At 40.4% G+C, this 18,482-nt stretch overlaps 1 protein-coding gene across 9 annotated transcripts in view; it reads right to left on the reverse strand.

Annotated features, from left to right (window-relative positions):
- TTLL15 (tubulin tyrosine ligase-like 15) overlaps positions 1-18,482 on the reverse strand; it is a 50,808-nt gene that overhangs the window by 8,102 nt on the left and 24,224 nt on the right. For 2 of the 9 annotated variants that reach the window (XM_071674184.1, XM_071674179.1), the window contains exon 2: positions 183-549. The exons of 1 other annotated variant lie outside the window; for it this stretch is intronic. The gene's annotated coding sequence lies outside the window, so the exon portion shown is untranslated. Of the gene's footprint in view, positions 1-182; positions 550-1,091; positions 1,195-1,588; positions 1,945-16,247; positions 16,439-18,482 lie in introns of those variants that run through there. 6 more of the 9 variants (XM_071674186.1, XM_071674183.1, XM_071674181.1 and 3 more) reach the window with 6 other exon arrangements.

Here is an 18,482-nt window from a genome sequence, read left to right on the forward strand (position 1 = left end):
GTAGGATGGGAGATCATTTGCTCTTGCGACACGTAATATCCCCAACACACACTAGCATTACAAATTTTTGTACCTTGAGTCTTTGTTCTTTCCATGTGCACCCTTTATCGAAAACACACACACACACATATGTTAGCTCAACGATAAAATAAGAATTAAAATTAAACACGAAAAATACCAACCTAACCTCGGTAATTAAACGTGCTGACCCTCCCTCTTGTGCGGCAACAAGCACACACCCGCCACTCCACGTCATGAAACACGATTGCTCTCTGCTGCAGCCGTTTATCCTGTGGTGTGGTATGGTGGTTGGTATAGAAGGAAGTGTTTACGGATGGGTGTCGTGCAAGAGGGTGGTGTTAATGACAAAGATGTAATGTTCTAGGGTCTGCGATTCTTGTGTTTGTATGTATTACGTAGTAGCTAGCCTGTTGGTGTTGTAGCACTGACGTTTCTGGAGTGTAGTGTAGGAGCTGAGGATTTCAGCTGAGGAGGTAGCGTGGTAGAAGAGCAACACACACCAGTCGTAAGCTTGGCGATGAGAGATGGCTGGAAAGTAAATAAGAATTCATGTAAAGGTCTGTAAAATTATATATATATATATATATATATATATATATATATATATATATATATATATATATATATATATATATATATATATATATTCCTATGAGTCCACGGGGAAAATGAAACACGATAAGTTCCCAAATTCTACCAAATTCTGTGTGTGTGTGTGTGTGTGTGTGTGTGTGTGTATTTACATGCACTGATCAATATAACTACAAATGCCACAAATATAAAAGCAATGATCGGAAATATACAAAAACACAGACGCCATAAAAATATATATTTTGGCTTGTCCAAATTCTACTTAATGATGGCAACATCTGCCACTTTTTGAGTGGCTTCCTGAAGCTTTGAATAAAAGGAAAATTCATGAACTGAAGCCATCCCTGCATTGGCCTCCTCTGAAATTAGCAATCTCCATACCGCTCTCAATCAACTTCGTCGTACAGTATATGCAAGATTAAGTCCTATCGTTTACCACAAGAACTAGCAATATATTAGCGAGAACATCGTCTACTGACAGTCGTGGATTGTCGCCTCTGTGGTCCATGATCATTATCACATCACCATGAGGATCTGTGCAGTAAAACAATCCGGCCAGACAGTCATGATATCGCCTGCGTGAAGTGCCACACGTTACTATATGCTCTTCTTACTGGTATTGCAATGATCATGAAGCTGAATAACAAAGAACTCTGACTGGGAACAGTGAACGTCGATGACGAAACACATTCTAATCATAAAAGCATTTCATGCTTTGTCACTGATACACCCAAAACCTCACTAACAGATAATTACGACCCAAAACAGTAAGGTTGCAACTGCTATACCTACTTAACCCAGTACCCAGTTTATCTTTTCATTTTACTATTTCCGCTGGGCTAAAAACTTTAACCGTATATTCTTATCACTGTCCCCAGTTTACACCAAGTTCTATTATTCCTTAACGATGTTCAACAGTCTTACACTACTCTTAAACCATTGCACTAAACTCATGCTATAATATGAGCAAACATGCCTTACAGGCAGCTCACTTGAGGGCTGTTCAAGTGATCTGTTGATGGACTCAGGAGTGAATGATTTGGTTCTTTATATTGGGCAGTCCACCAGTCCCTCTACCCGCAGTCTAGTCCATAGCCTGCACTATCCTAGCCTTTCCAAATCTTTTTTCACTTTACTGTCTTTTTTTTAATTCGTGGGCTTGCGATCTGGCGTGCCTCCTTTCAACCAGATAGCCCAAGGGCTCTAAACTTGATTAAACTTGGTTGAGATCGTGTATGTGGACACCACACATAAGTTGAAGAACGGGGTAGGTCGAGGTGAGAAAGACGTCCCGCCTTTCTCTGCTCACTCGTCATGTGTTATTCTTTGTCCGCCGTATTTTTGACAAAGCATTTGTGGCAGTCAGCGCCATCTGTAAGCCTTGCCTGGCAGTTGTACTTAACGCAGCCAACTACCCAAAAGAGGATGCGACGCAAGAGCAAATATACGTGACAAATGGCCAGGAGGAGCGAGAATAAAAAAAAGTCCAATCTGCTCTCGGTTTAATAAATACCTGTACGGTTATGGGAGGATGAACACACTGATGAAGCTTTGTGAGGGGTAAAACTCCTCCCTCCCCCATATGCGCAAACAAGTAATTACACCTTGCCGACAACACCAGGACCCACAACAATCACTGTCTCGTATAGAGAAAGCTTAACGGGTATATTTTTAGAGCTGCTCTCAAACAAAGGCCACGAATCCTTCGTTCATTTACGCGCTCTGATCACTATTTATTCTACAACCTACGCAGTAGTATCAACTAATCTCTTTTATCTGTTCACAATGAAACCAAACGAAATCATGTCACCTTAAAATAAGTCCAGGCTAACACCAAGACAAACATTAAGATGTGAAATAAAAAATTAACCAATAAATAATGACATGCGTTAAGCTTATATATATATATATATATATATATATATATATATATATATATATATATATATATATATATATATATAACCCATACAAATGCATACGTACGAATCGTTGTTGCGGCGTCGGTCCACAGTCAACTCAGTGATTCGTCCACCCTATGGTCGATAAAATGAGCACCTGGCTTAGGCTAGAATATATATATATTTATATATATATATATATATATATATATTTATATATATATATATATATATATATATATATATATATATATATATATATATATATATATATATAGCGTTAATGGGATGGCTTTGATTAGGGCCTCAGCTGCCCATGCCGTCTCAGCTAACATGAAAAAAAAGTGAAGCTTCACGGAAAGCTTGGTTGGCCTTGTGCTAACTTTCACCAGTCCGCGTCTGACCCCGTTATACAAGACGAACCATCCACAAACGACAACGACTGCTGGTGTGATGAAATGACCCATCGCTTACGCTAACTATAGCAGTTCAGTTTCAGTAACCCAAGCGCTACCGTTAGTATAATAAGTTGGGCCATGAGGTAATGGGGGGGGGGGGGGGTTATACTGGTAAATGAGCCCAGCACGAAGCTTACACTGCGCCGCTATAAAGCTTACTATAAGCCGGCAGAAGCTCACATTACGTCGCCGAGAAACTTACTATGAGCCAGCGCGTAGCTTGAGTCAGTAAGAAGCTTAAACCGCCACAAAAAAGTTTATATTTGTGCCGTTAAAAAGCTTATATAATGACCCCACAAAAGCTTACATTGGGCCGCCTAAAATAAACAATGGCCGAGCAAGAGGCCTACACTGCCCTACCAAAAAGCTTAAGCTTAGACTGTGCTGCCACAAAACTTACACTGCATCGTCAAACTGCTTACAATGCCTAAGCGAGAAATGTACATGATGCCCCAAGAAAACTTAAATGATCTACCAAGCAGCTCACAGCGCGCCGGCAAAAATACTTACTATGAACCAGTTCGCTCGCTTTCTCTAAACCACTACAGAGTCAACAACGAGCATGATGAAATCACCCAAAACGAGCGATACTTTAAAAAAGAAACAACAACAACAACAACCAGCCAATTACGAGACGTATGCGAAAACTAAATGCAAATGAGTCACCACAAACAGTCAAGCCAATTACGACCTTAAAGCCCATAACGAAACAAACCTAAAACGCGTCGGAGATAAAGCCAGATTAGCAAATGCCAAAACAACAACACACAAACAGGAAGTCATCAATGGCACAAGAATAAACCCTGAACTCATGACAAATTCACCATTACCAACCTTTTGAATCGAAGCCATCGCGAAGCCCCTCACCTTATCGATAGAAGCCAATGACACGCCCAGGTGCTGACAATAACAAACCACTAACGAGCACTGGAGAAGTTGAATAACATCATCATCCACTGACAACATGGCTAACAGGGAACGCCACCATGGCGAAACTGAGGTTGGTTCTACGCATTTAAATATCCAAGATCGCTGAGAAAGCACCTGGTGCCGGAGAGAGAGAGAGAGAGAGAGAGAGAGAGAGAGAGAGAGAGAGAGAGAGAGAGAGAGAGAGAGAGAGAGAGAGGGAGAGAGAGAGAGAGAGAGAGAGAGAGAGAGAGAAATACAACTGCTTAACGACCCACTGGCTGTTTCCTGCTGCGACTCCCTCACCCACTGCTACGCTAGGTGGATCCGCTTACAACGCGGAGCGCTGCTGAAGAGATGGGTGGGAGGACGGTGTGAGCGAAGCTTGGGAGTGTCGGTGAGTGTGTGTAGTGATGACACAGCACGAGTCCTGGCCATATATATATATATATATATATATATATATATATATATATATATATATATATATATATATAAAGAATGGGAGAGAGGAAGACAGGAGAGAGGAAGTCTGAAAACCCAAGGGCTAATTGGAAAGGGGTCATTTCAGGACATAAAAATGAGGTCCCCAATCTACGTGGAATGCCAACGTGGCGAATATATGTCAAGGAGGAAGTGTTTCCGGACTCTGCCTACAAGCGGTTTTATTTCTTTTAAACAGCGAGAGAGAAGTCAACCGGCAAGGTTGGACCATCACAAGACCAAAGGGGAGGGGGGAAGGGGGGGTTACAGTACTGTCAAGGGCTTTCTCGCTCCAAAGGAGTCCATCGTCTTTTTCTCCCCTCCAGCTAGTGCGTAGCGCGCAGCCTCCAAGCGGCAAGAACTTCGAAACACAGGAGGAGGAGGAGGAGGGGAAGGGGGGGGGGGGTCTTTTGGTTCTATAAAGATCATATTAATAATGAGGGATGGGTAAGAAACTCATCAAGGTACACCAACTACACCATGCGAATATATCATCTTAGAAATACGACAGGACAGATAATCGATAACCAAAACAAAGACAGACAAAATAATAGATATTTCTTAATAAAGTGGATTACTATCAAGTCCTGCGATCACATTTTACGAATGTCAGTAATTCATCACAACGTGGAAAATGTATATAAAATAGTGAACGCACGACGTTAATATGATTCACTTTTGCTCTTTTTCTTCTTGTACGAGATCAAATTTCGTACTGCCAATCTCGAAACTTGTCTCTTAAACTGGTAGGGAACGGTATTGGCATCTCCGGTTTAAGGCAAGCCGGCCGGCTAACACCAGTGCGGTTAAGATACCTGGTTAACCGCATACCGGAAATAAAACACTCGCGTGTTAGCGGACATGAATCACTGGCCAAGAATGTTGCGAATGAAGATAGTATTATGTACGTGCCTTGTTCGATTTTCAATTCTATTAAAGGACAAAAGGGCATACAGCAGAAAAAGCACGCTACGTCAATCATACCATAAATGATAGCAAACTGAATGAAGGTGAAAAAAAAAAATAAGATGAAAGCTGGGGCAAGAGATGGGAACTGTACGAAAAGAAGGAAAAGAAAGATAAATGCAAATTCACGCTGGCTGGTTGTTTGGGCTTTTGGTTTATCAAATTGCCTACGTATTTCTATTCAGGCCGTCAATGTTGTCATAAACACCAACTGAAAACCTTGAACACGTTCCGGTATATATTTCTAAGACCGTGCAAGCTCTTGCTACACGTACGGTCCTTGAATGATAACAAGCAGGGTGATTGGATGGTTCTGTGGGCTTTAGGCCTATCAATTACCAGGGTCTTTAACCAGATCCACCCATCTTGTGGCTATAAAGACAATTCTACTCCGACATACACTTTATGTATGTAGCCTAGGATTACAATATGCTTGTGTGTGTGTGTGTGTGTGTGTGTGTGTGTGTGTGTGTGTGTGTGTGTGTGTGTAAAGAAAGATTCGCCAAGACTAAAGCTTGGCACAGGTTCCTGTCAATGACACCCTGTTCCCCGGTGTGCCATCACTTGCCGGCAGAGGTCGGGGTATAAAACCCTCTCCATATGCGTCATGCAGCAATCTAATGCAAGCCCACTGAAAGCAAGTCAGCCAGCTTCGACTTTAATCTGTAACATATTTATGAGATAATCTGTACTCCATTTAACATTAGAGCTACATCATTATTTGAACTAGGGCTACATCGTTATTTGAACTTAAGAGAAAAAACACATATGAAATAGCAGAAAAAAGATATGATATAAATTTGGTAAACGGAAGACACATGGTAAGCTAGGCTATGGGTGAAATTCATGTCTGACGTGTGAGCGAACGGAACGCTGTAGAGAAAGCTCCGGATGGGTACTCCCATCCTCCCGCCCTGCGTGCACAGGATGGGAGCTAATAGCTCTTGTTGGCATAGGAATCCTACTGTCTACTGTGGCGGTGGTGGTGGTGATTGTAATCTGCGGTACTGGTGGCTGAGGTTGTGGCAGCGAAGGTGGTGTACTAGGGGGGAATACAAAAAGAATTCAACAAGACTCAGGACTGAGTCCTTTCGAGGAGGCTATTTTGTGATAAGTGGATGATGTCAGAAACTCACAGATTAGTGTGGTACACGTTAAAAAGGCACAGAGATAATTCAAGGAGAATAACTTGTAAATTGTCAGCGTGGCTCAGGTGATCAGTTTCGTGTGTCGGTGACGGACCATGACTGTCATAAGGCATTCCCCACATACACACAGCTCACCATCACGACTAGGCTATTAACGCCAAGCTTCGTCAGCGTATGAAAACCTTATCCACAAACGCCAAACTTCACTGCAAAAGCCGAGACCTTATCCACAAACGCCAAACTTCACTGCACAAGCTAAAACCTTATCCACAAACGCCACACTTCACTGCACAAGCTAAGACCTTATCCACAAACGCCACACTTCACTGCACAAGCTAAAACCTTATCCACAAACGCCACACTTCACTGCACAAGCTAAAACCTTATCCACAAACGGCAAACTTCACTGCATAAGCTAAGGCCTTATCAATAAAACGTTCCCACATCACAAACCTACAATCGATCACAGGACTTCAACGTCACTGACAATCACGTTCACAGCGACGACCAAACCAGCCAGCCAGGCCGGCCGGCCGGTCGACCCATCATCATCTCTCCCAGCGTCCCACAACCACCCCACCAACCGACACTGACAACAGTTGATACACTGTGAATTCTGAAAACAGTTGATACACTGACAGCAGTTGATACACTGTGAATCCCAACCGATTCCAACAACGTGATCACGTAACCAGCGACCCTATTACTGGCCACCACTCCTCTCTCGTAGCCAAGATTACGAGGTTTTTCTTTTTTTTCAAAACTTGGGAGTGAAAGGGATGAGGGAGCCGAGTCTCATGAGCGTTACTAAATGTCAGCTCGCACACTGTTCACATCACGAAGGGGGAAATAAAAGAAAAAAAAAAATATCGATATCTAAAAAATATCACAAAATCTATTTCTCATGTTTTCAGTGCATTATTTATGGTCTAAATGTGATTTCTGCCAATTTGCTTGCTTTCATTTCCGTGCTCACACTCACGAACGAATAACTGCTTCTTACCTCATCTGACTGACTCTTTTTTTTGATGATATTCCATATTTTTCCTTTCCAAATGCATGTATGTATGTCATACCTAGAGGAACTGTAGACAATCTTTATTCTCATACATTCAAATTGTGATGGGGGTCCGTAAATCGAGGCTTTTCAACAATGGATGTATAATTTACAAGGATGAATATAGAGAGTTCCTCTTCCCTCGATAACGTGCTAAAAATCTATCCCTGGGAGGATATCGTGCTAAAAATCTATCCCTGGGAGGATATCGTGCTAAAAATCTATCCCTGGGAGGATATCGAGCTAAAAATCTATCCCTGGGAGGATATCGTGCTAAAAATCTATCCCCGGGAGGATATCGTGCTAAAAATCTATCCCTGTGAGGATATCGAGCTAAAAGTCTATCCCTGGGAAGATATCGTGCACGACGGTAGGGCCTTCGCGTATGACGGGCAAGCCTTTCGCCTGACCATTTCAAGTCAGGTCATATACGCCTGGTCATCATTACTCTAGGCTCATGCCGTCGTGTTCGAGGGTTTGAGTATACACACTTTGATCTCGTTCCGGGCGCTAAAATCTTCTGCTCAGAATGGCACGTCTCAAAACAAACGCCTCATAATTTTTCGTATTCTTGTTTATTACCCTAAGGGTAAGCAAGAATCGTAGATTTTTTCCCCTCCTTGGGGAAAACAGGGAACTGTCTGAGGTATTAATCGTAATGAGGGAAGTTCATCTCTATGGTTAACAAAGTAATTTCTAACCTCGATTATAGACCCAAATTACCTGACGGCACAACTATAATGGATTAATATTTCATGTACATTTCCATCAAATCCTAAGTTACATAAGGAACTTTTTCTTTTTTTAACCAGCTTCTTAAAACAAACCCTTACGTTTACATTTTTCTGAAAACTTTCATTTACACACGTGAAAAAGGGAAAATATTCCAAAAATTCCATGTAAAGCAAAAGAAAAAGTTTCTCTCAGACAAATGTCAATCTTTTTTTTTTTTTATATATAACTCGACGCAGCGCAGCAGAACAAGAAACAGATGGGAGGTAATTTTGTGCAATCCGACGTACTTCTATTTCTTTTGCTTCTCACTGTATTATATCATTGCTGCATTTTAGACAGATGAACAACTTAAAAATAATATAAACGAAAAAAAATCTCGGTTCATGATCAACCTCAAACATTAAACACTCTCAAAAACTGCGAATCCCTAAACAATTTAACCACGATATGAAAATATGAAAATTAGATATGACTGAATAAAAAAAAAATACCAGTTCCTCGCACAGCAACTTTTTTTTTTTTTTGGCAGGTGACTAATGATTGTGCTGTGCCCCAGATAATATAAATGTACAACTAATCTCAATATATATATATATATATATATATATATATATATATATATATATATATATATATATATATTATCTCGGAAAGCAAAAATGGGTATGTTTGAGGAATAGTAGTTCCAACAATGTTGTATGGTTGCGAGGCGTGGGCTATGGATAGAGATGTGCGCAGGAGGATGGATGTGCTGGAAATGAGATGTTTGAGGACAATGTGTGGTGTGAGGTGGTTTGATCGAGTAAGTAACGTAAGGGTAAGAGAGATGTGTGGAAATAAAAAGAGCGTGGTTGAGAGAGCAGAAGAGGGTGTTTTGAAATGGTTTGGGCACATGGAGAGAATGAGTGAGGAGAGATTGACCAAGAGGATATATGTGTCGGAGGTGGAGGGAACGAGGAGAAGAGGGAGACCAAATTGGAGGTGGAAAGATGGAGTGAAAAAGATTTTGTGTGATCGGGGCCTGAACATGCAGGAGGGTGAAAGGAGGGCAAGGAATAGAGTGAATTGGATCGATGTGGTATACTGGGGTTGACGTGCTGTCAGTGGATTGAAGCAAGGCATGTGAAGCGTCTGGGGTAAACCATGGAAAGCTGTGTAGGTATGTATATTTGCGTGTGTGGACGTGTGTATGTACATGTGTATGGGGGGGGTTGGGCCATTTCTTTCGTCTGTTTCCTTGCGCTACCTCGCAAACGCGGGAGACAGCGACAAAGTATAAAAAAAAAAAAAAAAAAAAAAAAATATATATATATATATATATATATATATATATATATATATATATATATATATATATACACTTCACTCAGGACGGTTTCCCTTGAAGCAAATTAAGAAATCTGAAAAGCTTTTGGACTGTCTATATTTTCGCCACCAGTTACCAAAACTTAGCCGCGAGGAACCCCTCTGGCCGAGGTAAGCCTTACGACAAATTACCTCGAGGCAAGGTGACGCAAGAGCTGGCACCACTTGTTTTGTTCCTCAGCGCGGAGCGTGAGGGAGCGCGTTTGCAATCTATCTTCCCTATTCGTCCTTCATTTCTCTGTCTGTCTCCCTCTTCATTTCTCCCTGACGCCAAAAAAAAAAAGGAGATACGAAAAAATGGCACAAATACGAAGGCAATATGACATGACAAGGAACCAAAAACATCTTGTGGATGATAACGGAGGAAGGTCAGTTATTCAAGACGAAAAGGTCATCTCTCGAGATAGAGAGAATAAAAAAAAAAAAAGCTCCAGGCACTGTGTATCTGTTCTGCGTGTTTTACACGACCGTAATCGGAAGGCAGGACAAATATTTAGGTGCGACCGTAGCTAACAAAACCTCACCTAACCTAAACCCCAACTATTTCGGACGAGAAAACGCAGAGGCCGTTTTACGATAAAAAACAGAAACAACAAAAAAAAGTTACTTCAAAATATACGAGAGAGAGAGAGAGAGAGAGAGAGAGAGAGAGAGAGAGAGAGAGAGAGAGAGAGAGAGAGAGAGAGAGAGAGAGGGTGTGGGTGTGGGAGGGGAAAATGCGCCTTGTGGTGTGGTGAAGCAGCCCTCGCAGATCACACTAACTGCCGCAGGAACCCAGCCATAACAGAACAACCTGTTGTGGAACAGATGGTCTACATACACTGAACAGCTCAACTTTTTTCCTTATTCTTTTTTTCTTTTACAAAACTTACTTCAGTCGAATATCTATTCAAACCTATAGAGGTAAAGCTACAAAATGAATATGGCCCACAAGAGCTTAATGACCCACCTACCATATATATATATATATATATATATATATATATATATATATATATATATATATATATATATAAAGAGAACAAAAGGATGTAAATATGTACCAGATACATGAAAACACTATCAAAACATGCCCAGAACACGAAAGCGGAACCACACACTTATTATTAACGAGGAATTCAAAACAAACCACAAACACACACACACACACACACACACAGAGAACGAAAACACACGTCAAATACACAAACATATCAGTTTTTACGGGACATATGCAGAACTGAGGCCCGGCCTTAATGTGGACAAATTTCGTCCGTGACTGGAACCTCCCTTGTCAAGAAAAAAAAAAAAAAGGATGTTACGTAGGGAACCACCACGAAGGACCCAATGATACGCTCACCTGATGCCTTTGAAAGCAGCTATCAGCTGACGCAGTCAACAGTTATCTGCCAAAAGACCTTGAATAATGTAATAACTCTAACTTTCTTGCCATTTCCCCTTCATGATATATATATATATATATATATATATGTATATATATATATATATATATATATATATATATATATATATATATATATATAATGCTTCCCTATTATCAATGGTTCATCTATATATCTCTCTCTGAGACCTATTCCAATCTGAAATTAGATACAATTTCCAAAGATATGTGTTATTTGATTTAACTTTCATACGTACTTCGACAATTCTTCAACTACTGTAACAAGCTAAGGACAAATCGCACTTTAAATATTCACAGTCAAACTTCAACAAGAGCAACAAAATACCAAAATTAATGTGAAAACAGGTATGTTATAATTCAACAGACTTAACTCGACTTTTGGTGTCTTAAAAAGAGCAAATTCCTTAGTGTAAATAAAAAAAACTTTAATTTCATTTTCAATGCACCCATTCCGGTTCACAATTTAACTACTTAAGTCTATATCAACGCAGAGAGAGAGAGAGAGAGAGAGAGAGAGAGAGAGAGAGAGAGAGAGAGAGAGAGAGAAAGAGAGAGAAAGAGAGAGAGAGAGAGAGAGAGAGAGAGAGAGAGAGAGAGAGAGAGAGAGAGAGAGAGAGAGAGAGAGAGAGAGAGACCTTCCACGTTATTAGTGATTTTGACTTTAAATACAAATTTTTCAAATAAATTGAAAAATCGAAGCACAATAGTAGAAATAATTTCAGTACCTACTAATCAAAATAGCTGCATTGAACTTATGAAAAAAAAAAGTCCTAAAGTTCCTATGGTTCTGAAACCAGAAAGCGTTCATTACGCATTAAACTCCCTACAGGTCTAAACACATACCAGTCCGTTATGTCTTAAACTTCCTGTGGTTTAAACCCTCGAAATACGTCACATCACAAACTTTCACGTTGGTTTGAACACGGCGACGTCCGTTTCATCTTAAACTTCCAGTAGTTTCAACACAAGAAAAGTCGTTCCGAACGAAATTATCTGTTACGAATCTTTACAGTCGAAAATACTGCTGCCTTAGTAGACAACTAGAATAATAATGACAATATAAAGATTAACCTTTAACTCCACCACTCCAACAACCAACCTTCCCACCTAAAACACCATCACTCCAACAGTACCACGATCTTAAAACCCCACCACTCCAATATCACTATGACCTTAACGCTCCCACTGCTCCAACAGAAGTGTGACCTATCCACCCCAACTCCAATGGCACCATAACCTTAACCCCACCACTCCAAAGGCAACCTAACCTTAACTCCACTACTCCAACAGCGCCACGACCTTCCCTTCGCCATTCAAACACCGCTGTGTCCTTAACTCCATTCCATTCAGTGAGTTAATATAAACATACAAACCATGGGGGACGACAGCTGGCCAAACGCCACACAATGGGTCCGTCCTCACCCGTTCACCCACTCCAAGAGCACACCAAGGGAGGTGTGTTCTCCTCTGTGGACCTGACTCAAAGGCTGGAGTTACAACAATTACCCGAACCCATATATTTCCCCTCCTCCTCCTCCCCAGTTTCTGAACGTCTTACCCTGTCCCTTGTAATTCTACTATAAAAAGCTATTGTGTGATCACAATACCATGCGTGTCCTTGAGAAACAGACGAACCAAAAAAAAAAAAAAAAAATCAATGGCATGTTAGGTTACAATAGATCTTTCATTAGTCGTTCTGCACAGCGCATATCAGTCCTCTTGACCACAATACCTCATTTAAGTTCGTTGTGTAATGTCTGATAATGAAACACTAAAGAGGTATTCGATGTAAAAAAAAATAACAAAAGTCCTCCGTTTACAAACGGAAATAACTCAAGGTACAATAAAATTTCAACGGCAGAAGATGATAGTTTCTACTTATATACATACGTATGTTTGGTAACATACGATACACTCGTAATTCTTGCCGTAAGAAGGTCAGTGAAAAGACAAAGGCCAATCAACCCCTCTCACGCCAGGAACCAGCTACCTTCGATATCTCTTACAACATAATAAGTAAAATATAAGATCCAGGAAGAAATCAACCATTTAAAAAAATATGCTACTGGTCTTCCACAACACTAGTGCGAGTCTCTGATAATTAGCTTGCATCTCCTCTCACAACACAATAGTTCCCTACGTCTAATGACAATATTCACAGAATACCACGAGGAGCATTACAGCACATACAGACAATTCGACTGTATGACTATTTTTTATCTCTCTTAACAAAGAGGATTTGAAAATATATCAGCTCCAAGTGAATGCAAGACCCGAGGGATTTTAAAAGCTTTCTACAGGAAAGAGAAAGAAAAAATGGATGAGAGTCCGTGGACTAAAAAAAAAACCCTTCAGGACGGGGAGGTAAGTTGTGGAAATTGCAAGCTGTGGAAACACCTGGCGACCAGGGAACTACGCACTACTACCCATCATCTCTCGACTACCACAATTCATGCAACCAGATGACACCATTTTCGGTATTTCCCCCCCCCCTCCCCCCAGCCAGAAATCACTTCTCGATCTCACTGCCTCAAGACACACACACGAGAGAGAGAGAGAGAGAGAGAGAGAGAGAGAGAGAGAGAGAGAGAGAGAGAGAGAGAGAGAGAGGGAGAGACTTTAACCTTGGAACATTTCATGCGCTTAAAACTCGGGCAACTACTTTCTCTCATTCTATCGCAATATCAAGACGATGTTTCGATCAACTTTCACGTTTGAAGAGCAACCTTAAATTCATCTTCTACCTACTGATATTCTAGGCTTATCCATACGTCAAGACTATCAACCTCAAATCAACTAGCTACTACAGCACCTGCAAAAAAGTTTTTCCCAAGCTTATCTTTCCCATCTATCACCCAAGCTGCTTACCCTAAAACAACAACAACAAAAAAAAGGAAGCGATTATAAAATGGGTAAGTTTCTTACGAGCATATTACGGCACATAAATAAAGTTCATCTGAAACCAACTCGCCGGTAGGAGCAAACATGCACTCAAGCAACAAGGCATCGCTTGATTAACTGTATAAACGTCACGGGGTCACTTGAGGAGGGGGGGGGAAAAGGTGGAAGCTAAACATCACTTCGACGTGTGTGTGTGTGTGTGTGTGTATGTACTTTGCCTATCTGGCCCGACACCCAACATACTAAATAGCACTTTGTCTGGACCCATCATTTTCCCCTGCTGCTCCATTTGCCCCAAACACCATCCATTTCCGGTGTCTTACAGTATTCATGCCACTACATTATTCGAACATGCACCATATTTCCTCATACGCAATCTCTTCATAAGCTGTATTATTTCCATTCAAGTTACAATGCCCTTCAGGTAATGCATTTCCTTCCACTGTACTATAAATTCCTTCCGCTGTCCTACTTACTTTAAATGTCAAATTTAATTCGTCGTACAATTTACCTGAACAGCACACCAGCCCCTCCCATTTATACCATCCGTCCTTGAGCATTATGATAAACTTCGGTACTGTACATAATATACTCCTCTCCTCCCCGTGCCATCACCTCTAACACTAAAAACACTTCTCTGGTGTTTTATACCACAAGACATCAACAAGTCATGAGCGGCTTGATGACCTGTGATAATCACATAAATATACCGTAAACAACTTATGATAATTTTTTAAAGGAAATCTTTTTTCAGCTCAAAAAACTTTTTCTTTCAAAATTGAAAGATGAGATATTCAAACACTTGTATACTTGAAATAATCATGGAAAATATGTCATAATGCTCTCAGTTACCGATATATTCCCAGTAAATACAACGCAAAGGATCAGAAAATATTTAAAATTGAATTAATTTAACAGCTTAATTGAATGTCATAAAGACGACTAAACTATATTCTAGTACCATATTTGTATTCAGCATAAAATTTACTTATAATGAGTTTTTAAAGGAAATTCATTTTTCTGGGGAAAATGCCAAAAAGTGAAGGTAATAGTTTTAAAGTGGCGTGTCGATGGTATGGTAGGAAGGGCAGATGCCCTGGGCGCCACACAACAGGTTGGTTTCTTGACATATGCAACCCGATTGAATTTCTACTGGTTTGGTTTTGTGAGATAAAAGAGAAACTCGCCCTACTTTTCAACTGTAGTAATATTTTGCGACTATCAGTTGCATTACGGCTTCTACGTCACAAATTTGATCAAATAAGTCTTTAAGACTATATAAATTTCAGTTTTATATAAATCTAAGTTTATAATTGCACTGTATATATCTTTATATACATCCACTGTATGTACATTTTCAATCAAGCCAGGGGCGCAATTTCAGTGCTTCCCATAGGCGCATTTCCCTTAGATACCCCCTGGACATGTTGCTCACATCTGGTATAATGTTCTCAAATGCATCAGGGAGAAACTTGGGACTACTGAGATTGTTTCCATCACATCAAAATAATACTAATACTAATATGGAAAACTATTTCGAAAACCAGATAATCCCATTTTTTTCCTTATACGCATCACGTTTCCTTTCATCATTTCAGTCTCCCTCCATATTTGTCAAATATCGTCCAATATATAATGGCAGGCTTCCAACTTGCAATCACCTACCCCACTTCACATGCGAGAAATGTTTAACCGTATTCTTACAGCAATATGTTCAACCGCCGGCGCAATGTAATGTAACCCACATAACAATGCACATCAACTTATAACTGGCAGCAGTAGTTTTTATTTCTATTAAACAACTCACTAAATCACTCTGGATTATGAATGTGTCGAAACCAAAAGACAAGATTCCAATCCCTTATGTCGCCAAAACGCCATTTTTCCGGTAAATGCACAAGATATATCTAACGCACTGGAGTGCTCTTGCGAATGACTGAAGATTCCTTACTTCTTGGAAATGGCGACACGTACATTAGCCTCATAAAAAGACAGCAAATGCAAGAGTTACCAGCTTTGCACATGCGGCAAGCCAAGTTCCAGCGTTCATCCATTCTCATCGTATATTCAAATCATGAAACTAACAAACCAACAAACGATTTAGTTTCCTGTAGCTGAAATTTTTAGATAAATACTTATATTCTAATGTGTTGGACTAACATTTTTTTTCTTAACCACAAGGAGGGGGGAATGTCCGAGAAAAAACGTGTCAGTTCTGCGACCTAATTAAAGAATGAGTGATACTACCATGCATGAGTTACACAAATACAACGTTTCTCACGCACTTAACACCAGATGAAAATGAACTTTTACCAACTCATGAAATGTCCTAAGATGCGAATATATTTTCCCCTCTCGTATGACACCGGACTATCTTCCACAACATCCTAGTTTGAGGGGTAACAAAAGACTTTGATGGACGTCTTCCCCGAGAGAAACACCTGTTAAGGGAGAAAGGACTACGACCCAGCACGCCTTGGGCTGCTGCGGTGGGCCCCACCACCCTGTGGCCAGTGAGCCTCCTACGCCCGCCAACGCCTACACCTCACACGCCTCAACACACTAGGTAATCGTACGTACATTCTCGCTGAGGGACTCGCCAGTGACAAAGTGCTTGGTAATTCAGCTAATACAGGTAACTCAAGTTAATATTATTCTTTAGAACAGAAAAATCAAATTTAAGGATTATTCAAAACAACCAGCACATTAACCAGTGGAGAGGCGTTCAGTTGCATGATAGCAGCCATCTGATACAGCATGCAAATTACTAACGGTATTACAACGATTATTTTATCTTATTTTTTAACTTCACAGTACGTAACACTAACCACAGACAATCATGCAACCCCCATCCTTCATTACATCTACATCAAATGAAGGAAAATTTTTCATATAGATATGAGTACTACAGCTAATAAAAAAAGGTCACAAACATATCCAGTGGCAGGCCCACGCAGCTGGCCACATAAGTATCTGTGCTGGGACAAGCTGCAGTGTTGAACCAACCCAAGACGTGCTTGGACTCTTTCCTCATGGCTAAATGAGCCAAGATGGTTCTGACGAACTCATGAAAGCTGGTTCTTGAGCGTCGCAACCGAATGGTCCGGACATTTTACTGCATCATGTGCTTATTGGAGACGAGTTTAATCATCTGCATTTTTGTTTTTACAAAGGGGGGGGGAACCCTTGATTAACCATTGTTGCGCTGATGAGACATACCTTTAAATCTGAAGCGGGTTAATTGGTTCCATAAGGTAAACTGTCATACGGAAGAACCCTTAACTAATAAGGATACAGCCATCCCCTCAAGGCCGCCTTGCTGCACTAAACACGAAGAGAGGCGTTTTACGACCCTTGCGTGATCCGTGGTACGTAATCACTACAATCCACACCACTGGGTACGATCTTTTCTTTCTCCTTCCACCACGGTCACCGGCCAATGATAATAATAATAATAATAATAAAAAAGTCAAGTAATAAACGAAATCGTAATTGTGACATTCTGGCCGCTGGAATAATTAAAAGGTCGCTTTTCTAACAATGTTCATATATATATATATATATACAAAAATCTACCATGCGATGAAATATGAGCACGGTACAGAAATAACATTATGAATGATACTTTAACGAAGCATACCACTAAATAGAAGCTACATTCATGGCGCGTTTAGTCGGAGCTGCAACTCACAACCAGGATTACTGGCTTGAATTTCTGAAAGTTTAGAAATACTTTCCTTTACATATATCCCCAGAAACTCAATATTTAATAAAAATGAATAGGGGAAAACTCAGTAAAACGGGCAAAGGTCAGTTTTGATATTCTAAAACAAATATTTCACACGAGGAGTTCCGTTTAAACAGACGTGCTAGCATTAACGTTGCCACATACTACATCCGTTCGGCTAATAGTGTTCTTGTAGCTTATAAACTTTACAATATGAAAAAGAATTTCCGTGAGAAATGATACTGAATGGTTCTCTAATCTAAGAAGGAATGATTTCACGCACTGTGCACACCGAACAACAGTTCCTCATGATTAAGGCCTCTCTGCTCTAATGGAACCCAGAAAGCACCCTAAAGCAAAACAATTTGCTATATAACTAGTTCAGGAATCGTTACATTCAGGAGCGAACGTAGTGTTGAGCGTAACCATCGAGGCAACACTATAATAGCAACATCTGGCATTCTCTCCCCCGCCCACAGACTGGTTTGCTCTTAACCCACCCTCCATGAATGATTTATGGCACGTCCAGAGCACAGATGCCTTAATCCCTCGACTTATCATGAGATGATATTCCCGAAAATGTATTCGTGTTTGCCAATCGGCGAAAAAATAATTTAACTACAGACACGTTCACTGGGAACATAGGTGGAACAGTTAAAGGAGAGAAGCAGTAGCTTCATTTTCAAAAAGATTTATAGTTTTGAGAAATGGCGTCCCCATTTACAATACCGTAAGCTCAATAGGTTTCAATTAATTTCACTGATTTTCAAAAGAATGCCCTCTACAAAATGAACGAACTCTATCTTCATTCGCGACCTCGC

Source organism: Panulirus ornatus, chromosome 19 (genome assembly GCF_036320965.1).
Source record: "Panulirus ornatus isolate Po-2019 chromosome 19, ASM3632096v1, whole genome shotgun sequence".
NCBI lineage: Eukaryota > Metazoa > Arthropoda > Malacostraca > Decapoda > Palinuridae > Panulirus > Panulirus ornatus.